General features: G+C 40.3%; 1 pseudogene; it reads right to left on the minus strand.

Annotated features, from left to right (window-relative positions):
• Positions 1–17,795: 17,795 nt before the first annotated feature.
• Positions 17,796–20,339, minus strand: LOC148770159 (uncharacterized; annotated as a pseudogene).
• Between the last annotated feature and the right edge of the window lie 3,297 nt (positions 20,340–23,636).

The raw sequence follows: 23,636 nt of genomic DNA on the forward strand, positions 1-23,636 counted from the left end.
ATATATATATATATATATATATATATATATATATGTGTGTGTGTGGGGGGGGGCTGGTCTATGGGCGGGTGCGGGGCGAGTCTACGGGGTGGGTATATACAAACCCGCACCCGCCCCGAACCCGTTTTCGGGGGAAAAATTAGAACCCGTACCCGTCCCATTTATTTGCGTGGCAGGCATTACCCGGAAATTTCGGGGCGGGTCGAGGCGGGTACCCGCGGGTCGGGTAAAAATTGCCATCCCTAATTTCGATAATAATTTGACATACCCCCCTTGGCCACCCTGAAGTACTTATAATGCCCTTTTAAAATCAGTTTTAAACCCTAGTCACTCACAGTCGTCTCTCTCTTTCTCTCTCAACTCCCAGATTCAAAACCCGCCTCCATAGATCTCCAACCGGCGAAGTGGCTTCTCGGAGTCGAAACTCTCTCTCCGGTGGTCGGAATTCGATGTTTTAACTATCGTTGGATTCCTTTCGTCGAGCTCTTTCTTTTGGTGATGATTTCATTTAGTTTGGAGTACTCGATCTGTTTCTGCAATTGTTTTTCATTCGACGTATATTTTCGACGACGGTGGGTCTTGCCAGAGGTGTATTTTGTGTTCCGGCAGTCGGAATTTTACAGGCTACCCACCGTTGGATTCCTCTCGTCGAGATCTATATTTTGATGATAATTTTGTTCATTTTTATTTTGTCAGGTTTATTTTTATATTTTTTTCATTTGTGAGTGCGGAACCTTGGGTGGTTATTAGCGGCGGCTAGGGTTTTGGTAGGAGGCGATTAGGTTGAGGAGTCAGTGGTTGTTTGGTTTAAAATTCGTAGCATTTTCAAGATATAGCCTCTCTCTCTATCTCTCGATCTCGTAGTGTTTGTTGATTTTTGAGTGTTTTGATGTGTCTTCAATTTTTGTTGATTTGCACTAAAATATTTTTTTTGATTTGATTGTAATTGCAGCTTAATGAAAGTCATTGATCATCTCCTCGAAGGTGTCCAAAATTTGGTTGAAATTACATTTGCTTCAAGTTATAACGTTCAACAGATTGTATACATTACTGTACATTACTATATATTACTATACATTACTAGTTACATATAGTAACATGTAGTTACATATGCATATATTTATGTATTTTTTATTTGTATTTTATTGGTTCTGATGTGATTTTTAATAAAAAAATTGAAATTTGTAAAAACAATTTGTTGGAGTTTATGAATTTCTTTTGTATAACCCAGTATTCGTGTGTGTATTACAGTATATATATATATATATATATATATATATATATATATATATATATATATATAAATATATGTATATATATATATATATATATATATATATATATATGTATATATATATATATATATATATATGTATATATATATATATATATATATATATATATATATATATATATATATATATATATATATATATATATATATATATATATATATATATATATATATATATATATAAATTTAACTAACAGGTTTATTAAAAATAATAATAATAATAATAATAATAATAATAATAATAATAAATAAATAAATAAATAAATAAATAAATAAATCAGCGAAAATGGTAAATGCAGGACCATAAATGTTGAATGCAGTTTGGCTGAAAATTGCATATAAAGGTAGCATAGTACTTTCGCCTCTCCACGGAGTATGTCAAAAGATGATTTTGGCTTAGGTTTATCCCTAGTTTATTTGGTAGCTCCTGTAAGTAAAATAAGCCCGATGGAGAAAACGGGTTTACAAATTGATAGTGGTTTGAAGTGAAAACTTAATGTTATTACATTTAGCACGTACATTTTTAGTTCTCATGTTATTTACCATTTTCGTATTCATTCCTCATCTATCTATCTCGAATGGCCATCAATAAAAATACTCTAATATTACTAACTTACTAGTTAGTAGTTACTACACATTTGGTCTTTTCGTTATCAACTTTTTTTCGAAATAGTATGATAGAAAGTTCCGTAAAAAAGGGAGAAAAATTCGTAATTTTAGCAAACCAGCCCACCAAAATCGAGCTCCTCTACATCATTTCAAGAATGTAAACATACCTTTTGAGATTTTCTTTTTTAGAACATGTATAAATCATGATTGAAATAGCAACATGCCTGAATCATCAAGAACAATTAATCTAAGGCGGAGGCGTGTACCTGGCTCCATGAAATTGATCAAGTTCGTGGTCTTCTAGATTAGCACGATGGAAGATGAGAAATTCTTCTCTCCCTATTTCTCTCTCTCACGTTCTCTCTAGATGGGGTAGAAGAGAATGAAAACGGTACATCGTGTAATCTAGGGACCACGGTCCTTATAACCCTTATTTTGATAATTCTATTTAAGCGCGTCAATAAAATAAAATTATCCCATTTACCTCAACACGTTGAAGGCCTACATCCTAATAGACACATTTAAAGCCCAATTACTTAAAACCGATAAATCACTTTTACCGGGCTTATCATAATACGACATTTAAAGACGCATAATTATTTCAAATATAAATCCAATGGTGGATTAATGATCCAACAATCTCTCACTTGGATTATATGTGCAACATTAAAATTATGAGTCGTAGAACGATATACCAGAGCTCCACTTTGCTGTCATTCCAAAATGTGTCAAAATACCAATCCGGTCCATTAATCTTGCTAACACCGAATTAAAGGGGTCTGCATTCACATTGATCGTAACGGGACTCAATAATGGTCAGAATATTAACACAACTAAACGACTTGGATTATGATGTGGATGTGTAGCATGGAAATACATGGTATGTGATCTTAACATGCCTATTTCCAACTGGTCCATATTAATGAAATCAAACTTTATATAAAATAAGTGTGTAATCAAATCAAAATAATTATGCGCACAATTTACCATAAATATCCATAAAAGCAAATATCTGAAAAATGTCTATAATAGAAAACACAATAAATACAAAATCCCTCTAAAAATTAAATATCCTCAACTAACGTAACACCCATATGAGCAACATGCTCATGAAACTTATTGGGCGGTAATCCCTTAGTAAGCGGATCCACAATCATAGAGTTTGTACCTATATATTCAATAGACAACTCTCCACTCTAAACTCGTTCTTTAACAACTAAGAATTTTATCTCTATATGTTTTGACTTTATAGAGCTCCTATTGTTATTGGAATACATTGTTAGAGTAGGTGACCAACAAGCCAACATGTGGCTGTGGTTTTTTGTATTTATTATTGTAATAAACGAACCTTTATTCGTATTAATGATAAAACACATAGGCATTCTATATCTTTGTCCCTTTGTCACAAGCATAGATATAGTCCTTACAGTTATTATAAGTACTAGTAATTGATCGTTAGGATCGTTAGATATTTACTTAAGTATTATAACTGTTAAACGTGTTCCTAGTCGAAGGGTTACGCCACTAATGAGGATATCGGCCTTTCCCATTAAGACTAGCACTTAGTGTATGTGTACTGCATCTCATCAGTAAACGGTATTGTGATATCGGCATGCACAAGTGGGTGCTCGTAAGTTGACGAGTTCACTGAACTCCCTCACCCTAGAAATCTCTAAGTGGTTCCCAATAATCGAGTAGAGATATCTATGGTATAGTTGTACACCATTAGTCCTTATGACCTAGACATCACCGTGACTTCACTAGAGGACCAGCTGTATCGTGACCTGTCCCTGAGTTCCACCGAGGACCATCCCAAGGGCCAGTGTTCGTGCAGTCCGAAATCTAGTGGGAGGTCTGTGCATTGTAGTCGGGGATTCGATCGCTAGAATAGTCTTGGATGTCCTGTGTGTTCTGAAAGTTTGTGATCATTCTAAGTCTCTGGCCAGAGCTGACTAAGTGATGATTAGAGAATTTGATTCTCTAAGTCATGCACGTGACGATTACAACACTTGGAACGATCGCACCGTCATCGAACATATAAAGAGGTCTCGATGAACCAATGCCTCTAGTTCGATCGGGACATATGTATCGAAGGGACCTTACTGTACGTTAACTATATCTGAAGGTTCTTGCAGGCACTTCATTTGTATCTAGGGAATCATGACGCGTAGTTGCTAGACGCCAATCTTGATTCGTTGGGTGATTGAGGTGAAACGAGCTTCATCTTAATCGTAACTCTAAGGGACGAGTTTTGACCACAAAGAGTTGTGGGCCCACGGCTAGCTTACACCTGAACCATCGAGGGTCACACTGCTCGTGCAAATGAGATCTTTGAATAAACGGTCAGAGATAAAATAGTTTATCTTTGCATAATTGGAAGTCAATACGATTGAGTCCAACATTCGTAATTTGGAATTACGAATGAGAATAAGAAAAGGAAAAGAATAGGCGAGCGTTGTAGTGGACTTTCTAAATCGGGAAGTTTCCAAATTTAGAAAGTGCACTGAACTGGGGTTTCCACTTTTAGAAAGTTGGAAAATGAGAATTGACACTCGTAATGACGAGGACTTTATAATGATTCTGAAAATGTAATCGTTGCAATTTTTCGGTCATTGGATTGAGAGAAACGAGCAAATAAAAGTACTAGCGAACTTAAGCTGTTGGGCTCGGCCCAACTTAAGCCCGCTAGGGTTTTATGCAAGACACTATAAATACAAGATTTATAGGTCTTGCACACACAAGTGAAAACCCTAACCCTAGCAGCCGTTACCTCTCTCTCTCTCGCCCTCTCTCTCGCGGCCGTCACCGGCGCCGTCGCCGGAACTTCACCGGAATCGGCCGTTCATCGGCCGATCGCTTCGGTAGCTTCTTTCCTTCTCTTTTTCTTCCGTTAATTCTAACTATTACGTGTCTAGTGCCACGTGATTAGTAGATCGAAGTATACGAGGTGAAATCCGAGAGGAGGAAGATCGAAGATCGAAGAATCGAGGAGCAGCGCACAAGCCGAAGCCGCACGCTACCCCACGCGCCGCCCCGGAAGACCGCGCGTGAAATTCACGCGCCGCCGTGGCCGTCTCGCCGCTGCTGCCGCTGCACCGCTGCTGCGCCGGATTGTACGGATTGGTTTCCGTAGAAATCTCGACTTGCTTAGCGCTCCTACCTCACGCTTCATGAGGTAAACACACGAACTCAATGTTCTTGATTCGTTTACGTTTAAACACTATATATTCATGTTTGCTTTCGTATGATTTTATGTGATTATGTGTAATCGTTTTAATCATTGCGAGCATGTTATTTGGTTTAAACGCGAGCATGTTAATTGATTTAAATTCGGTTAAATAAATTAGCATGTATGTTGTTATTTAATTTCGCTGGAAGCGCAAAGGTACGCAATTAATTGATTTATATTATCGGGCATGTGCTTATGTGATTTAAAACTCGTTTAATTCGCATAAAATTTTTGTTTTCCGCTGCGTACGCGTGCCCGAAACCCAATATACATCACTCCGGATTTATTGTCACAAAATAACTTGAGGGGTCCGTTAATTCCATCCACTATATGCAGCCCTGTGACAAAGTTTCGCAACCAAATTCCAAGATTCGATGCCCCGTGACATGCTATGAATTCCGTTGCCATGGTGGAATATGTTGGGGATCATGCATGTATACGCAGCGGAATTTAAAATTTTTATATCGAACTAGTTTCGATTACATGCATAAACTAATCACATAGTCGACGTACCTTAACGCTTCCGCCATACATATGGTAATTATCGATTTAATTGAAAAATACATAAAACCGAAAATCACGAAACATGCTTATACTTCATTTCACAAAATCGAAACATGTAATCACGTATTACTCATGCTCGCAAATTAATAATCATACAAACATGTTCGAATCGAATTACGAAAGTTCCGATTTAATTACCTCTTGTAGCGTGCGATTTCGACGAATCGAAATCCTAGAACGAGTCACATACAAGCTGCTAATTACCAATCCACGGGGCTGCAACTCATGGCTGAACAAGCTGATCCAGCAAGCAACGAACGGCGATGAATGGAAGCAGCAGCGGCGGCGCGTGAGCGGCGGTGCGGCGCGTGCGGCGGTGCGTGGATTCGTCGGGGCAGCAGCTCCTCTCCAATTAGGTTTCACCTCGTATTTTCGACCCACTCGAACTACAGCACTAGATGTAAACGAGTTAGATAACAACAAGAATAAAACGAAGGAAACGAGAGAAGAAAAACCGGCGGTTTTCCGGTGGTGGTCGGCGGTGGCGCGTGAGCGGCAGCAACGGCCGAAGGGGGCTGAGCGGCTAGGGTTTTTGTGCTGAAAAATCTGATCTCAAAACTCTTTTTGAGGTCTATTTATACTTAGGGTTTTTAACCCTAGTGGGCTTAAGTCATTGGGCTTGACCCACTGATGCATTAAGCCCATTCCCTCGTCGGCCTCGTTTCTAACAAACGATCGTTCACAAAATTATAAAAAAATTATATTTGTGACGAGCTTAAAGTCCTCGTCGATACGAGCGCCTCTTCGAAATTTCCAATTTCCAAAATTGGAAACTTCCACTTCAGTGGACCTGCTAAATCAGGAAACTTCCCAATTTAGAAAGTTCACTAAATTCCGCATGTCTCTCTTTCTCTACGTTTATTCCGATTCGCAATCCACAATTACGAATCATGGATTCAATCATATCGACATCCAATCGTTCAAAGATTAACACATTAATCTATGCTTGTTGTTATCAAGGATCTATATAACACGAGAAGTGTGACCCTCAATGGTTCAGGTGTATGCTAGCCGTGGGCTCACAACTCTTTCTGATTCGAACAACACATTGTTCTTATACGAACTCCTCCCAAGAGTCCTGATTAGAGTAAAACTCATTTTACCTAATCCCCGATCAAATCGGTGCCCAACGAATCAAGATTGGCGTCTAGCAACTACGCATCATGATTCCCTAGATACAAGTGAAGTGCCTGCAAGAACCTTATGATATAGTTAGCGTACAGTACGATCCTTTCGTAGCACATGTCCCGATTGAACTAGAGGCATTGGTTCACCGAGACCTCTTATAAAGTTCAATAACCGTGCGAACGTTCTAGGTATTATAAATCCGTTCGTGTGCGACTTAGGGAAACACATTTCCCTAATCACCCCACTATCAACTCTGGCCAGAGATTCCATGGATTATAAACCGTCAGAACACACAGGACATCCATGACTACTCAAGCGCTCGAATCCCCTACTACAATGCACAGACTTCACACTAGATTTCGGATTGCACGAACGTTGGCCCTTGGAGCGGTCCGCGGTGGGACTCAGGGACAGGTCACGATACAATCGGTCCTCTAGTGAAGTCACGGTGATGTCTAGGTCTTAAGGACTAATGGTGTACAACTATATCTTAGAAATCTATTACTCGATGAATGAGAACCACTTATAGATTTCTAGGGCGAGGGAGTTCAGTGAACTCATCCAGTATGAGCACCCACTCAAGTATGCCGATGTCACAACACCAAGGACTGATGAGACGCAGTACACATACACTAAGTGCTAGTCTCAAAAGGGAAAGGCCGGTATCCTCATTATTGGCGTAACCCATCGACTAGGAACAAGATTTAACAGTTACATTACATTGCTGAGTTATCTCACGATTCTACTAGATCAACTCACAGTAATAGAGTAACTCGTTAGGACTATATCTATGCTGCTTGCATGGGATAACAGATATAGAATGCCAAATAAGATATTTTATTATTACGAACGAAAAAACGATTGTTTTATTACAAGATAAAAGGAAAGACCACAGCCACAAGTTGGCTTGTTGGTCACCTACTCCAACAATCTCCCACTTGACCTAAAGCCAACTACTCATAAATCTAAGTCCAATCGACTCTCGATGTTTTTCGTGGACTGATCCTGACAATGGCTTGGTGAAGGGATCTGCAATATTGTCCTCCGAGGTGACTCTGTCTAGCTTGACTTCAGCTCTCTCTATGATCTCTCGGATCACATGGTATTTTCTCAACACGTGCTTTGACTTCTGATGAGCTCTTGGTTCCTTAGCTTGCGCTACGGCTCCGTTGTTATCGCAGTACAGCCGTACTGGATCGCTAGCGTTCGGAAATACACCCAACTCTTGGATGAATTTCCTAATCCATGACCCTTCCTTTGAAGCATCTGATGCTGCAATATATTCAGCCTCGGTGGTGGAATCAGCCGTCGTGCCTTGTTTGGAACTCTTCCAACACACGGCACCCCCGTTGACTTTGAATATATACCCCGAGTTTGACTTCGAGTCATCCACGTCCGATTGAATACTAGAATCCGTGAAGCCTTCTAATTTCAACTCGGTATCCCCATAGACCAAAAACAAATCTCGAGTTCTTCGCAAGTACTTGAGAATGTCCTTCACAGCCTTCCAATGGGCTGGGCCGGGGTCGGACTGATATCTGCTTGTGACGCTTACAGCATACGCAATATCAGGTCGTGTACACAGCATGCCATACATTATGCTTCCTATAGCGGATGCATAAGGTGTCATTTTCATCTCCTCGATTTCCATTTGCGTTTGAGGACGCATGGATTTCGAGAGACGAACCCCATGGGACATTGGCAAGAATCCCTTCTTGGATTCTTCCATTTTAAACCGTTTAAGAACGGTGTCTATGTACATGGATTGGGACAAGCCAAGCAATCTCCTCGATCTATCTCTATAGATCCGTATTCCCAATACGTAGGATGCTTCTCCCAAATCCTTCATCGAGAAACGTGTGGATAACCATACTTTAGTCGACTGCAACATCCCTACATCATTCCCAATGAGTAGTATGTCATCAACATAAAGTACAAGAAAAGTCACTGCACTCCCACTAACCTTCTTGTAGACACAAGGTTCCTCCGGGTTTTTCACAAATTCAAACTCTTTGATAGTTGTGTCGAACCTTTTGTTCCAACTACGGGATGCTTGTTTCAATCCATAAATGGATCGCTGGAGTTTGCAAACCTTTTGCTCATCTCCAGAAGATATGAAGCCTTCCGGCTGCGCCATGTAAATTTCTTCCTCAATGTCCCCATTAAGGAAAGCGGTCTTCACATCCATTTGCCATATCTCGTAGTCATACCACGCAGAGATGGCCAGCAAAATCCTAATGGACTTAAGCATAGCAACTGGAGAGAAGGTTTCCTCATAGTCAACTCCTTGCTTTTGAGTATAACCCTTCGCTACCAATCTAGCCTTGTAGGTCGATACCTTTCCATCTACTCCAATTTTCTTCTTATAGATCCACTTGCAGCCTATGGGAACGATTCCCTCGGGTGGATCTACCAAGGTCCATACCTTGTTGGAGTACATAGAGTCCATTTCGGATTTCATGGCATTTAGCCAATGTCCCTTGTCTGTATCCGATACAGCTTCGTTGAAAGTTCTAGGATCACATCCTTGGTCAACTTCATCAACGAGGAATAACCTATCGGGCGCTCTCCGAACTCTTTCGGATCTACGCAGCGACGGTTCAGGAGGTATGTTAGTGGTTTGTTGAATTGGTTCATTATCTGATTGTTGTGCTTGAACTTCAGATTGTGGTTCTCGAACTTCTTCGAGATCAACTACACTGCCCTTTCTATCCGATAGAAATTCCTTCTCAAGGAACACGGCATTTCTCGAGACGAACACCTTAGCCTCGGAAACATAGTAGAATTCGTATCCCATGGAATCCTCGGGATACCCCACAAAATAGCATAGGTCGGATTTTCCATCCAACTTATCTCCCACTAGCCGCTTCACGTAAGCGGGACAACCCCATATCCTAATATGTTTAAACGTGGGTTTCTTGGAGTGCCAAAGTTCATAAGGTGTGGAGTTAACTGCTTTGGTATTAACCCTATTCAGCAAATACACGGCAGTTAGGAGTGCATGACCCCACAGGTATGCCGGTAGCTCGGTGAACCCCATCATAGATCGAACCATGTCTAACAGTGTTCGATTCCGACGTTCGGAAACTCCATTAAGTTGAGGAGTTCCAGGAGGAGTCCATTGAGACAGAATCCCATTCTCTTTAAAATAGTCTATAAACTCAGTACTTAAGTATTCGCCACCACGATCGGATCGTAGTTTCTTAATACGTCTACCGAGTTGGTTTTCTACTTGGTGTCTAAAATCTTTGAACCTTTCAAAAGTTTCAGACTTATACTTCATTAAGTACACGAAACCATACCTAGAATAATCATCGGTAAAGGTAACGAAGTAGTTAAAACCACCCCTAGCACTAACGCTTAGTGGACCACACACGTCTGAATGGATCAAATCCAAAAGACCCTCGGCCCGTTCCATCTTCCCTTTGAAGGGAGTCTTGGTCATTTTTACTTTAAGGCAGGATACACAAGTTTGAAGTGATTTAACGTCCTCCAAGGAGAACATTCCTTCACTAACAAACTTGTTCATCCTTCTCAAGGAAATGTGACCTAGTCGAGCGTGCCAAAGTTGTGCGGGGTTAAGACTTATATCTTTTCGTTTTGCTGATATAACGTTAATAGGTATTTCACTTCGATTCAGTTCATATAAGTTGTTTATAAGTTGTCCCTTACAAATCATATTTTGTTCCTTTTGTATAATGCAAATCGAATTTCCAAAAACAAAAGTAAAACCTTCATTATCCAAAACAGGAATAGAAATAAGGTTTCGAATAAGTGACGGAACAAATAAACAATTGTTCAAAACAATGGAAAAACTAGAATCCAAAACAGAAACATAAATTGTCCCAATGGCTTCAGCAGCAACCCTTGCTCCGTTGCCCATTCTTAGGTAGGTCTCACCCACATTAAGCTTCCTACTTCTTGTCATGAGCTGCAAATCATTACAAAGATGTGAGCCACAACCAGTATCCAATACCCAAGCAGAAGATTTAACGGACAAGTTAACTTCAACTAAATACGTACCCTTTTCAGAACGTTTCTGATCGAGGTAAGCCTTGCAGTTGCGTCGCCAATGGCCCTTCTTTCCACAATGATGGCAAGCGTCATCAACTTGCTTGGTGACCTTGTCATTCTTCACTCCGCTCGACTCGCCCTTCTCAAGTTTCTTGCTCGGGCCGAAACTCCTTTCTTTCCTTTTCTTCTGGAAAGAACCTTTCTTTGCAGAAGGAGCAACTAGGAGAACTGATTTCTCCTTCTTGATCGTGGACTCATAGCTGACCAACATGTTCAACAACTCATCCAATGGTGGATCGAGCTTGTTCATATTGAAGTTCACAATGAACGATTCATAAGAACTAGGAAGGGACAGTAGGATCAAATCCACCGAGAGCTCGGCCGGGAGGGTGACATCAAGGTTCACCAACTTCTCAAGGAGAGTGATCATCTTGAGACCGTGTTCGTGGACCGAAGCCCCTTCACGCAGCCTCATGGTGATCAACTCCTTGGTAGCTGAGTACCTCGATGCCCTAGTATTCTCACTGTACATGCTTTCAAGATGGTGCTTGATATCATAAGCATGCACGTGAGACTCATACTTCCTCGCGAGCTCTGACACCATGGATGCTAGCATGTAGCACCTCGCATGGAGGTCGTCCTTCTTCCATGCCTCGAAAGTGGCAGTCTCGTCAGCAGTAGCAGTCGCTGGAAGAGCAGCGGGGGGACGTTCATTGAGCACATAGAGACGCTCCTCGACTTGGAGCACAAGTTTCAGATTGCGAAGCCAATCCAAATAGTTTGGACCGGTGAGTTTGTTTTGGTCGAGGATTGAGGAAAGGGGATGTTTGGACATTGTTGCTGAGAAAATTTTAAGAAGACAATAATTAGAGTTTAGTTCGTAATAATTGTTACAATTAAAATTTTGGACTTTTATGTTTTAATTGTTCTCCCACTAATTTTATCGAATTCCACCACCCTCTAGCAGACAATCGAGAAAACTTATTTTTCTTTAATGGGCTTTAGGTCCAATAGCGCTAATGTAACCCGTAGTTAATCTATCCCGATTACATAAGCCTAAAGGTAGAGTACTATCAATCACATCACTATGTGACCCTAAAGTTCGATTTACCTCACACTTGATAATGACCTAAGTTAATCTAGCGAATATCAAAATCTTCGTGTGTCAAGTCTAGCCTACCAATATGAGATGTCATAGATCCAACTATATCAAACTAATGCAATCCTTAGTTAATCTAGCCGACCACATTAATCCAACATAATTTTATCTATGACCGTATCTCCATCTAATGTCAATTAAATTACAGCTTATCCCACAATAGCACTCCCCGCTAACACGGCTTACTGCACTATCATGAGAGGCTACACATAATTTAATTGTTGGTAGAAGGAAAGAAAAATTCAACAATTTGGTTTTTCTTTATAGCTTGATAATTATTCTTAATTAAGAATGAGGGATTTTATTTATTAAATCTTATTAGCTCATCGGAAGTTTTAGGTTATGATCGTTTGTGATTCCTACAACTATGTTCTCTAGGTATGTGGAAACGCATATTGATCCTAAGAGACATACGATCATCATCGTACTTAATCACAATTATTCATCTCATGAATTAATTAATTAATACGATAAATTGCAAATATAATTAACGGACCTCCTTCATTCATAAATCAATCAAATAAGAATGAAGTCCATTAGTTATTTGCTATCTAATTTGTGTTCCATTAATTAAACTAATTTAACGATTAAATTAAATAATTAATCCAACACTATTCTTTGAATTCAAATTAAATTAATGGATCAATTATCTAATTTGGGTTTAATTGATAAATAATTTCAAAAATTAAAAATCAATTAATTTTTAATATTAATTTCAGAAAATCAAATTAATTTTTTTTTTTTGTTGTGCTGACCGGACCGGTCGGACCGGTCCGACCGGACCGGTTCGGTCAGCTGAAAAACAGCAGCAAAAATTGAATTTTTTCAAAATTAAAATTTTTTATATTTTCTGAAATATTCAAAATATTTAATTAATATTAAAACACCCAATTAGATAACACCAATAATTCAACAATTCAACAAATCGAAGCATGCTTTCGAAAACGATAAACACGTTGACAAATAAACGATTAACCCGTGGCTCTGATACCACTGTTGGGGATCGTGCATGTATACGCAGCGGAATTTAAAATTTTTATATCGAACTAGTTTCGATTACATGCATAAACTTATCACATAGTCGACGTACCTTAACGCTTCCGCCATACATATGGTAATTATCGATTTAATTGAAAAATACATAAAACCGAAAATCACGAAACATGCTTATACTTCATTTCACAAAATCGAAACATGTAATCACGTATTACTCATGCTCGCAAATTAATAATCATACAAACATGTTCGAATCGAATTACGAAAGTTCCGATTTAATTACCTCTAGTAGCGTGCGATTTCGACGAATCGAAATCCTAGAATGAGTCACGTACAAGCTGCTAATTACCAATCCACGGGGCTGCAACTCACGGCTGAACAAGCTGATCCAGCAAGCAACGAATGGCGATGAATGGAAGCAGCAGCGGCGGCGCGTGGCAGCAGCAGCGGCGGCGCGTGAGCGGCGGTGCGGCGCGTGCGGCGGTGCGTGGATTCGTCGGGGCAGCAGCTCCTCTCCAATTAGGTTTCACCTCGTATTTTCGACCCACTCGAACTACAGCACTAGATGTAAACGAGTTAGATAACAACAAGAATAAAACGAAGGAAACGAGAGAAGAAAAACCGGCGGTTTTCCGGCGGTGGTCGGCGGTGGCGCGTGAGCGGCAGCAACGGCCGAAGGGGGCTGAGCGGCTAGGGTTTTTGTGCTGAAAAATCTGATCTCAAAACTCTTTTTGAGGTCTATTTATACTTAGGGTTTTTAACCCTAGTGGGCTTAAGTCATTGGGCTTGACCCACTGATGCATTAAGCCCATTCCCTCGTCGGCCTCGTTTCTAACAAACGATCGTTCACAAAATTATAACAAAATTATATTTGTGACGAGCTTAAAGTCCTCGTCGATACGAGTGCCTCTTCGAAATTTCCAATTTCCAAAATTGGAAACTTCCACTTCAGTGGACCTGCTAAATCGGGAAACTTCCCAATTTAGAAAGTTCACTAAATTCCGCATGTCTCTCTTTCTCTACGTTTATTCCGATTCGCAATCCACAATTACGAATCATGGATTCAATCATATCGACATCCAATCGTTCAAAGATTAACACATTAATCTATGCTTGTTGTTATCAAGGATCTATATTACACGAGAAGTGTGACCCTCAATGGTTCAGGTGTATGCTAGCCGTGGGCTCACAACTCTTTGTGATTGGAACAACACATTGTTCTTATACGAACTCCTCCCAAGAGTCCTGATTAGAGTAAAACTCATTTTACCTAATCCCCGATCAAATCGGTGCCCAACGAATCAAGATTGGCGTCTAGCAACTACGCATCATGATTCCCTAGATACAAGTGAAGTGCCTGCAAGAACCTTATGATATAGTTAGCGTACAGTACGATCCTTTCGTAGCACATGTCCCGATTGAACTAGAGGCATTGGTTCACCGAGACCTCTTATAAAGTTCAATAATCGTGCGAACGTTCTAGGTATTATAAATCCGTTCGTGTGCGACTTAGGGAAACACATTTCCCTAATCACCCCACTATCAACTCTGGCCAGAGATTCCATGGATTATAAACCGTCAGAACACACAGGACATCCATGACTACTCAAGCGCTCGAATCCCCTACTACAATGCACAGACTTCACACTAGATTTCGGATTGCACGAACGTTGGCCCTTGGAGCGGTCCGCGGTGGGACTCAGGGACAGGTCACGATACAATCGGTCCTCTAGTGAAGTCACGGTGATGTCTGGGTCTTAAGGACTAATGGTGTACAACTATATCTTAGAAATCTATTACTCGATGAATAGGAACCACTTATAGATTTCTAGGGCGAGGGAGTTCAGTGAACTCATCCAGTATGAGCACCCACTCAAGTATGCCGATGTCACAACACCGAGGACTGATGAGACGCAGTACACATACACTAAGTGCTAGTCTCAAAAGGGAAAGGCCGTTATCCTCATTATTGGCGTAACCCATCGACTAGGAACAAGATTTAACAGTTACATTACATTGCTGAGTCATCTCACGATTCTACTAGATCAACTCACAGTAATAGAGTAACTCGTTAGGACTATATCTATGCTGCTTGCATGGGATAACAGATATAGAATGCCAAATAAGATATTTTATTATTACGAACGAAAAACGATTGTTTTATTACAAGATAAAAGGAAAGACCACAGCCACAAGTTGGCTTGTTGGTCACCTACTCCAACAGAATATGCTATAAGAGATTGTTTAACACTTTTCCATGAAACGACACCTCTTGCAAGAATGCAGATGTAGCCTGAAGTACATCTTTTGATGCCTTGGCATCCAGAAAAATCAGAGTCGGTATACCCAATGATCTCGAACTGGTCCGACCTCCAATTGGTGAGCATGTAGTCCTTTGTGTTTTGCAGATAACGAAAAACCCGTTTGGCTGCTTTCGAGTGCTCCATGCCCGGATTCTGTAAGTATCTGCCCAATATCCCAACAATGTACGCAATATCGGGACGCGTGCGTACATGAGCATACATAAGACTCATTATTGCTGAAGCATAGGGAACCTCTTTCATGCCCTTTTGCTCAAAGTGATTCTTAGGGCACTTATCGAGACTAAACTTGTCTCCCTTAGATATGGGGGTAAATCCATTTTTACAATCTTGCATACCGTATCTTTTAAGAACGTTTTTGATATAGCTCTTTTGTGATAATCCTAATATACCCTGAGAACGATCCCGGTGTATCTGTATACCCAACACAAAAGAGGCGTCAACAAGATCTTGCATCTCAAAATTCCTAGCTAGAAATTTCTTGGTGTCGTGCGCAGTAAGCTTATATCGTTGTTGGCAAGCAAAATATCATCAATATATAATACTAGAAAAATATGTTTGCTCCTACAAAACTTATGATATATACATTCACCAGCCGGATACATCTCAAAACCAAATGAGATGATCACTTGATGAAACTTAAAGTACCATTGTCGAGATGCCAGCTTGAGTCCATAGATGGATTTCTTCAGTTTGCAGATCATATTCTCTAAGTTTTTCAACTCAAAGATTTCTGGTTGCACCATATATATTTTTTGATCGATGTTTCCATTGAGAAACGCCGTTTTTACATCCATCTAATGTAACTCAAGATCAAAGTGTGCTACTAATGCCATTATAATCCTAAAAGAGTCTTTCGGAGAAACCGAATAAAAAGTCTCTTTATAGTCGATGCCTTCTTTCTGCCTTATGTCTCTCCACATTGCTTATTGAATCCCATTTGGTCTTAAAAATCCATTTACAATAAGTGGGATTCACACCTTCTGGCAATGGGACAAGATCCCATACCTCATTATCTTTCATGGACTTAATCTTCTCATGCATGGCATTAACCAACTTTTGAGAGTTTGGACTTTCAATGGCTTGACGAAATTTGATTAGATCATCTTCCATCACTCCGATGTTGATCTCATGTTCTTGCAGAAACACAATGTAATCATTTGTCATTGTGTTTCTTCTCTCTCGAGTGGATCTTCTTAATGGCATAGGTTGTTGAGATGGTAGAGTTTGTTCTATTGGAGTTTCCTCAATATGAGGCATTTGGATATTGTCTTGGTTTATTGTGTCTTGAACAGAGTTAGAAGGTAAATCCTAACTAAGGTCAACAACACTTGTGGGAATTTCAACGAATTCCTCTTCAAAGACAAAGTCATTAGTTCTATCTCCCCTTGCAAACTCAAAATCTTCAGGAACCGAGTATTACCTGATTCGAAAATAGACTTATTTTTGGGATTATAGAACTTGTAACCCTGTGATCTTTCAGCGTATCCAATAAAGAAACAACTTACTGTTCTAGAGTCCAGTTTTCCTTCATTTGGCTTGTAAGGCCTTGCCTCAGCTGGACATCCCCAAATGTGCAAATGTTTTAGACTAGGCTTCTTACCCGTCCAAATTTCATAAGGGGTCTTAGTAGTTGCCTTTGTTGGAACTTTATTAAGGATATAAGTTGTTGTCTTAAGTGCTTCTCCCCAGAGGGTAAAGAAGAATGACAAATCATGTTTCTTACCATGTCTTTAAGCATTGTATTTCGTCTTTCAGCGACACCATTCATAGTGGGCGAACCAGGGGTCGTGTACTGTGGGATGATACCGCATTCCTCTAGGAACCTAGTAAAAGACCCTAGACGTTTTTAACCTGAACCGTCATATCTACCGTAGTATTCGCTACCACGATCAGACCTAACGCTTTTGATCTATTTCCTAACTTGATTCTCAACTTCGGCTTTAAAATTTTTGAACACGTCTAGTGATTGCACTTTTTCTTTAAGAATGTAAATGTAGCCATATCGAGAATAGTCGTCTATGAACGTTATAAAGTATTGTTGACCATTCCAAGCAGCTGTCAAAGATGGTCCACAAATGTTCGTATGTATAAGTTTCTAAGAATTCTGAATACCTATTGGCTTCAAATCTCTTGATATTGGTTTGTTTTCCCATGATACAATTGATGCAAGTATCATAATCTGTGAAGTCCAAGGGATTGAGAATTTGATTTAACACAAGGCTTCAATTCTCCGCCTGGAGATGTGACGTAATCATCTGTGTCATAATGCAGCTGAATTCTCAATGGTTAATTTTCTTTTGACACCTCGAGAAGTGGAGTAAAAAGACTCTCCAAATGAAGCAATACTTTCAATAGAATAAAGATTATCATATTCAGACAAAGAACCAGACCCAACCAGTTTTGAATCATAAAACAAACTAAATTTTTTATTTCCAAAAGAACAAGTGTAACCAAGTTTGTCCAAAGCAAAAACATAAATTAAATTTCTTCTAAAAGACGGTACATAAAATGTTTCATCAAGATTCAAATAAAATCAAGTCTTTAATAATAATCTAAATTTCCCTATTGCTTCTACTTCAACTGTCTTGCCATCACCCACGTAGATGTATCTTTCACCATCAGTTGACTTTCGACAATGAAGTCAATCCTGCATAGACACACTGATGTGAGCGGTTGCACCAGAATCTATCCACCAAGTGTGTCTAGGAACCAAAATTAAATTAACCTCATAACAAACCAAATTAAGAGGCTTACCTTTCTTAGCACGTCAAGCATGATAGTTTGAGCAGTGCTTCTTTACATGCCCTTCAACTCCACAAAAGAAACATCCATTGTTCTCCGGATCATCCAATTTCTTATCTTGTTTCTTCTGTGGTGTTGGATTCGCAGTAATTGCAACTGGAGTATCCTTATTTCTTTTCATTCCCTTACCCTTAAAAGTAGATGTCAAATGAGCATTTTTTGTCTTATCTTGCTTCACCCTTTCCTCTTTCTGAACACAGTGTGAGATGAGCTCATTCAGAAACCAAGTCTCTTTCTGACAGTTATAGCTCACCTTAAACTGGTTAAACTGAGGAGGAAGTGATATTGGAACCAAACGCACAAGCGATTCCTCTGAAAGTTCAAGCTTAAGTGCCCTTAATTTGGAAGCAAGATGAGACATTTCAACAATGTACTCCCTGACATTACCTTTGCCAGAGTGTATACATTTCAGACTTTTCATTCTTGACAAACCTCTTTTCAATATCAGCAAGGAAAGGAAACCTTTTGCTGTAGTAATACTATCAGAAATAGTGTTGTAGTTATACTATCAGAAATAGTGCCCATGAATGCTTCTAGAATAGCCTTCTTCATTATCATCAAACACATGCGATTTGATTTCTCCCACCTTTCTATATCCCTTTTATCATCAGGGGTACTTTTATCCGTACGAGGTGGAGGAGAATCAGCCCTTAACGCAAGGTCAAAGTCATGGACTCCAAGAACAATAAGAAGATTCTCTTCCCATTGATAAGTGTTCGTTTTGCACGATTTTTTCTTATCAAATCTTCGAGTTTTGGTCTTCGTTCGTCCGAGTTTCGGCTTTATTTGTATATATTATTGTGTTTCTTGTTTTATTTCCATTTTTAGGTTTTGTTAGCTTTTGTTGCCAAGTCGAAGCCATTTGGAAGCGAAACCGATTTTTCAAGCCGAGAAAGTGGTCATTAAGACCCAGATCGCGATCCAGGAAAGTCGGATCGCAATCTAGATGCAAATTCCAGTAGCAAGCAAGTTCAGACCCAGATCGCGATCTAGGAAAGTCGGATCGCGATCTGGTGACAAATTCCAGTAGCATCGTGATTTTGGGGCAGATCGCGATCCGCACTTCCTGGATCGCGATCTGGGATGGCGGTTCACGTTTTTTCGAGAAGCCAGATCGCGATCTGACTTTATTGGATCGCGATCTGGCACGATTTTCGAGGGCAGATATTTTAAAAAGCAAAGCTTCTTGAGGAAGCTTTGCAATTTACTATAAATAGAAGCAAGCCCTCACTCTTCGTTCTTCTTCGACTTTTTACGGTTTTCGACAGTTCTTCGCGGGAATCATCAACGGGGGTTCCGACTTGGGTTTTTCTTACGCAATTTCTTTACGTTTTGTTCTTCATTTCCTTTGTACATTCTTTTGATACTATGTTTGTTATGAACTAAGAACATTTTCTTCTAGGGTAATGAAGCCTTGTATATATTGATTTCGATCGTCATTTCTGCTATCTATTTGTCGTGTTTTGATTTCGTTTATGTTTTCCTGTATTAAATGCTTCTGATTGTGTTGATCAGCTCTCAGATTGATATTAAATATGAATGAACTCGAGAGAGGATTTCTTGTTTGAAGTTAGGAAAACATAGCTCGGGGTGTGGAAACGGAGACGTGATGCACTTCGGGTAGCCCTTAAGGACTTGACCTAAATGCTCTCTTAATAGCAGGTTTTGAACGGAGACGTCGGACCTGTGGGTAGACTCTAACTACACTGGAGACGGGGGTTAGAGTACATTAGCGTCTGGGTTAATGAATAGGAATGTGACATTAGATAACGGATTTGTAGATCGTTATTGATTATACATAGGTGGATTTGGCCCTAGAAGTCCCCTTTAAATCGAAGTCCCCCCCGCATTGAGTTGTCGTTACTTTATTTACGTACATTCTATATTTGCATGTTTACGATCTTGCATGCTTTCAAATTAGGGTTTCTAACAATTCCAAATATTTACGATCGGCTAGATAATATAACGATAATATAATTACACTACTCAGCATGTGAATCTACAAGGTCCCAGTGGATCGATATCCGGAACCACTGTTCTGCAAAATGCGATACTCTATACTTGCGGTGATTTATACGTGAGGAAAACGCGTGTCAAGTTTTTGGCGCCGTTGCCGGGGACCAATTTGATTTTATCTTTGTTGATAGTGTTACCAATTGTCTGACTATTACTTTAGCTATTTACCTGCTTTATGCCCAGGCGTCGAAATTTGGAAATCATACCTTACGATCCCGAGATTGAAAGGACACTTCGTAGACTAAGGGCCACGCGCAACCAACAAAGTGAACCAATGGCCGAAGATCAAGGAAATCCACAGCACCTGGCCTTTGAGTACGACCGAGAGCCAGGACGAGATCACGAGCAGCCAAGACCGAACCTACCACCCGAGCGAACAATGCGAGAATACCAAACTCCAGCTGTGAATGAGAATTATTCGGGAATCAGGAAACCGACGATAGCCGCAAAAAACTTCGAGCTGAAGACGGGGCTAATCAACATGGTCATGGCGAACCAATTCTCCGGAGCAGCCACTGCGGATCCGAATCTCCATCTTGCCAATTTCTTGGAGATTTGTGACACGATCAAAGTTAACTGCGTTTCTGATGATGCCATTCGGTTGAAGCTATTCTCATTTTCTGTCAGAGACAAAGCGAAGAGTTGGCTTCTGAGTCTTAATCCAGGATCACTCACCTGTTGGGAAGAATTATCACAAGCCTTTCTAGCACGATTCTTTCCACCCTCGAAGACCGCACAACTACGAAGAGATGTAGGCAACTTCAGACAGATGAGTCAAGAGCCGATGCACGAGTCTTGGGAGAGATTCAAGGACTTATTACGACAATGCCCTCAACACGGATTCAACCCGTGGGATCAAATGGAGTTATTCTACAATGGGCTCGATCAACCAGCCCGATCTCTAGTCGATGCTGCCTCAGGTGGATCATTGCAAAACAAGACTCCCACAGACGCTCGAGACATTGTCGAGCGAATGTGTGAGAATGCTTACCATTGGCCGTCCGAACGGAGTGGTGTACAAAAGGTGGCCGGAGTCCACCAACTCGATCCTTTAGCCGCAGTTTCAGCACAATTAGCTACTCTATCAAATCAGGTCGCCCAATTATCAGTTCGAGGGCCACAGACCGAACGAGTAGCAGCAGCAAGTACTTCACAAGCCACCAACGACGATTGGGAGCAGGCACACTTTATGAACTACCGATTCAACAATTTCCGGGGAACCAACAATCAGAACCAAACCCCTACTCATTACCACCCGGGAATTCGGAATCACGAGAACTTCTCCTATGCCAATCCAAAGAATGCTCTACAACCACCTCCCGATTTCAACCATCAAAGAAAGAAACGAGGGCCAACGTATGACGAGCGTCTTCACCGACAAGAACAGGAAATGGAGGGCCTGAAATCAACAATGAAGAACATGGAGAAGCAAATAGGACAAATCGCCCAATCCATGTCCACAATGGCAAAGGGTGGATTTCCGAGCAATACCGAAGTCAATCCAAAAGAAAGTTGTCAAGCCATAACCACCCGAAGTGGTTTGCAAATGACCGATCCTCCTTATCCGACAGACGAGTCACCAAGGCCAGCTGTACAACCGACCCCGGTCGAGCCGGAAATCACCATTTCAGGGAGTAGTACAAAAGAGGCTAGTAAGCCCAATAACATTTCTTTTCCTGATAATCCCCCTCTTATGATAACTCCTATTTCTTTTCCAGAAAGACAGAAGAAGAAGAAGTTCAAGGATCAATTGAAGAAGTTCATTGAAAGGATCAAACAGATTCGAATCAACATCCCTTTTGCAGAAGCCTTGGAGGTAATGCCAAACTACACCAAGTTTATGAAGGAAGTCCTATCCAAGAAAATTCGGATCGAAGAAGACATACCAGTGACACTCACGGCAACTTGCAGTGCCATTCTTCAGTCGAATCTACCACCGAAAATGAAAGATCCAGGGAGTTACACTATTCATTGTATTATTGGCAATTCTACTTTCGATAAAGCTTTATGTGATTTGGGGGCAAGTATTAATTTGATGCCTATGTCTGTGTTTCTAAAACTGGGCTTAGGAAATTTGAACCGCACTCGCAGGACTTTACAATTAGCTGATCGTTCATTGAAATATCCCGATGGGATTGTAGAAGATGTGCTAGTTAAAGTAGATAAATTCATTTTGCCTGTTGATTTTGTGGTACTTGAAATGCCTGAAGATGATGAAGCACCAATCATTTTAGGTCGTCCATTCTTAGCCACTGGTAAGGCGATGATTGATATGGAATTAGGATCTTTAATGCTTAGGGTAAATGGGGAAGAAGTTGTTTTTAATTTGACAGATGCATTTAAACACTCTGAGCATGTTGAGCATTGCAGTAGAATAGACGTTATCGAGGACTGTGTTTCCTCCTTTTTTGATTTGTATGAATTATGTGATTCTGTTGAGCACTGCATTGTTAACTCTATTGATTTGCATTCTGCCTCCCCTGAAACTCCTATTGAAAATGATGTGCTTGATTGTGTGTTGTTTCTTGAGTGTGCCGAGATTTTAGGCATAGACGAGGTAGGGATCGTCCCCGAGATACCAATTAGTGTGAAAACGGCCCCCTTACTGGAATTGAAGCAATTACCGGATTATCTTTGTTATGCTTTTCTTGGAGCAGACAAGACTTATCCGGTGATTATTTCTTCTAGTTTGAGCGAGTCCGAAACAAACACACTGCTGGAGGTCCTTAGAGAATATAGGTCATCTATAGGTTGGTCTATTGAGGATATTAAGGGAATTAGCCCGTCTATTGTTCAACACAAAATTCTAATGGAAGACGTCTATAAACCGAGAGTCCAACCTCAGAGGCGGTTAAACCCGTCAATGAAAGAGGTAGTCAAAAAAGAAGTCTTAAAACTGTTAGGCGCTGGTATGATTTATGCAATTTCTGACAGTCCGTGGGTCAGTCCGGTGCAGGTTGTGCCAAAAAGGGGTGGGATGACGGTTATTGTGAATGACAAAAATGAACTTATTCCATCTAGAACAGTCACTGGGTGGCGTGTATGCTTCGATTACCGATTATTGAATGCAGCCACTAGAAAATACCATTTCCCCCTTCCCTTTATCGATCAAATGCTAGACAGGCTAGGAGGTTTCGAGTACTACTGTTTTCTTGATGGTTATTCGGGGTACAATCAAATTTCAATCGCCCCGGAAGACCAAGAGAAAACTACTTTTACTTGCCCCTACGGTACTTTTGCATTTCGTAGGATGTCTTTCGGTTTGTGTAATGCGCCTGCTACCTTTCAACGATGTATGATGTCTATATTTCACGATATGGTAGAAGAGTTTCTTGAGGTGTTTATGGATGATTTTTCTGTGTTTGGATCGTCTTTCGATCATTGTGTACACAATCTAGAACTTGTTTTGAAAAGATGTACTTAAACGAACCTTGTTTTAAATTGGGAAAAATGTCATTTTATGGTTCGTGAAGGTATTGTTCTAGGTCACAAGGTCTCGAA

The sequence above is a fragment of the Erythranthe guttata genome, chromosome 6 (genome assembly GCF_056151865.1).
Source record: "Erythranthe guttata isolate IM_541 chromosome 6, IM_541, whole genome shotgun sequence".
Classification (NCBI taxonomy): domain Eukaryota; kingdom Viridiplantae; phylum Streptophyta; class Magnoliopsida; order Lamiales; family Phrymaceae; genus Erythranthe; species Erythranthe guttata.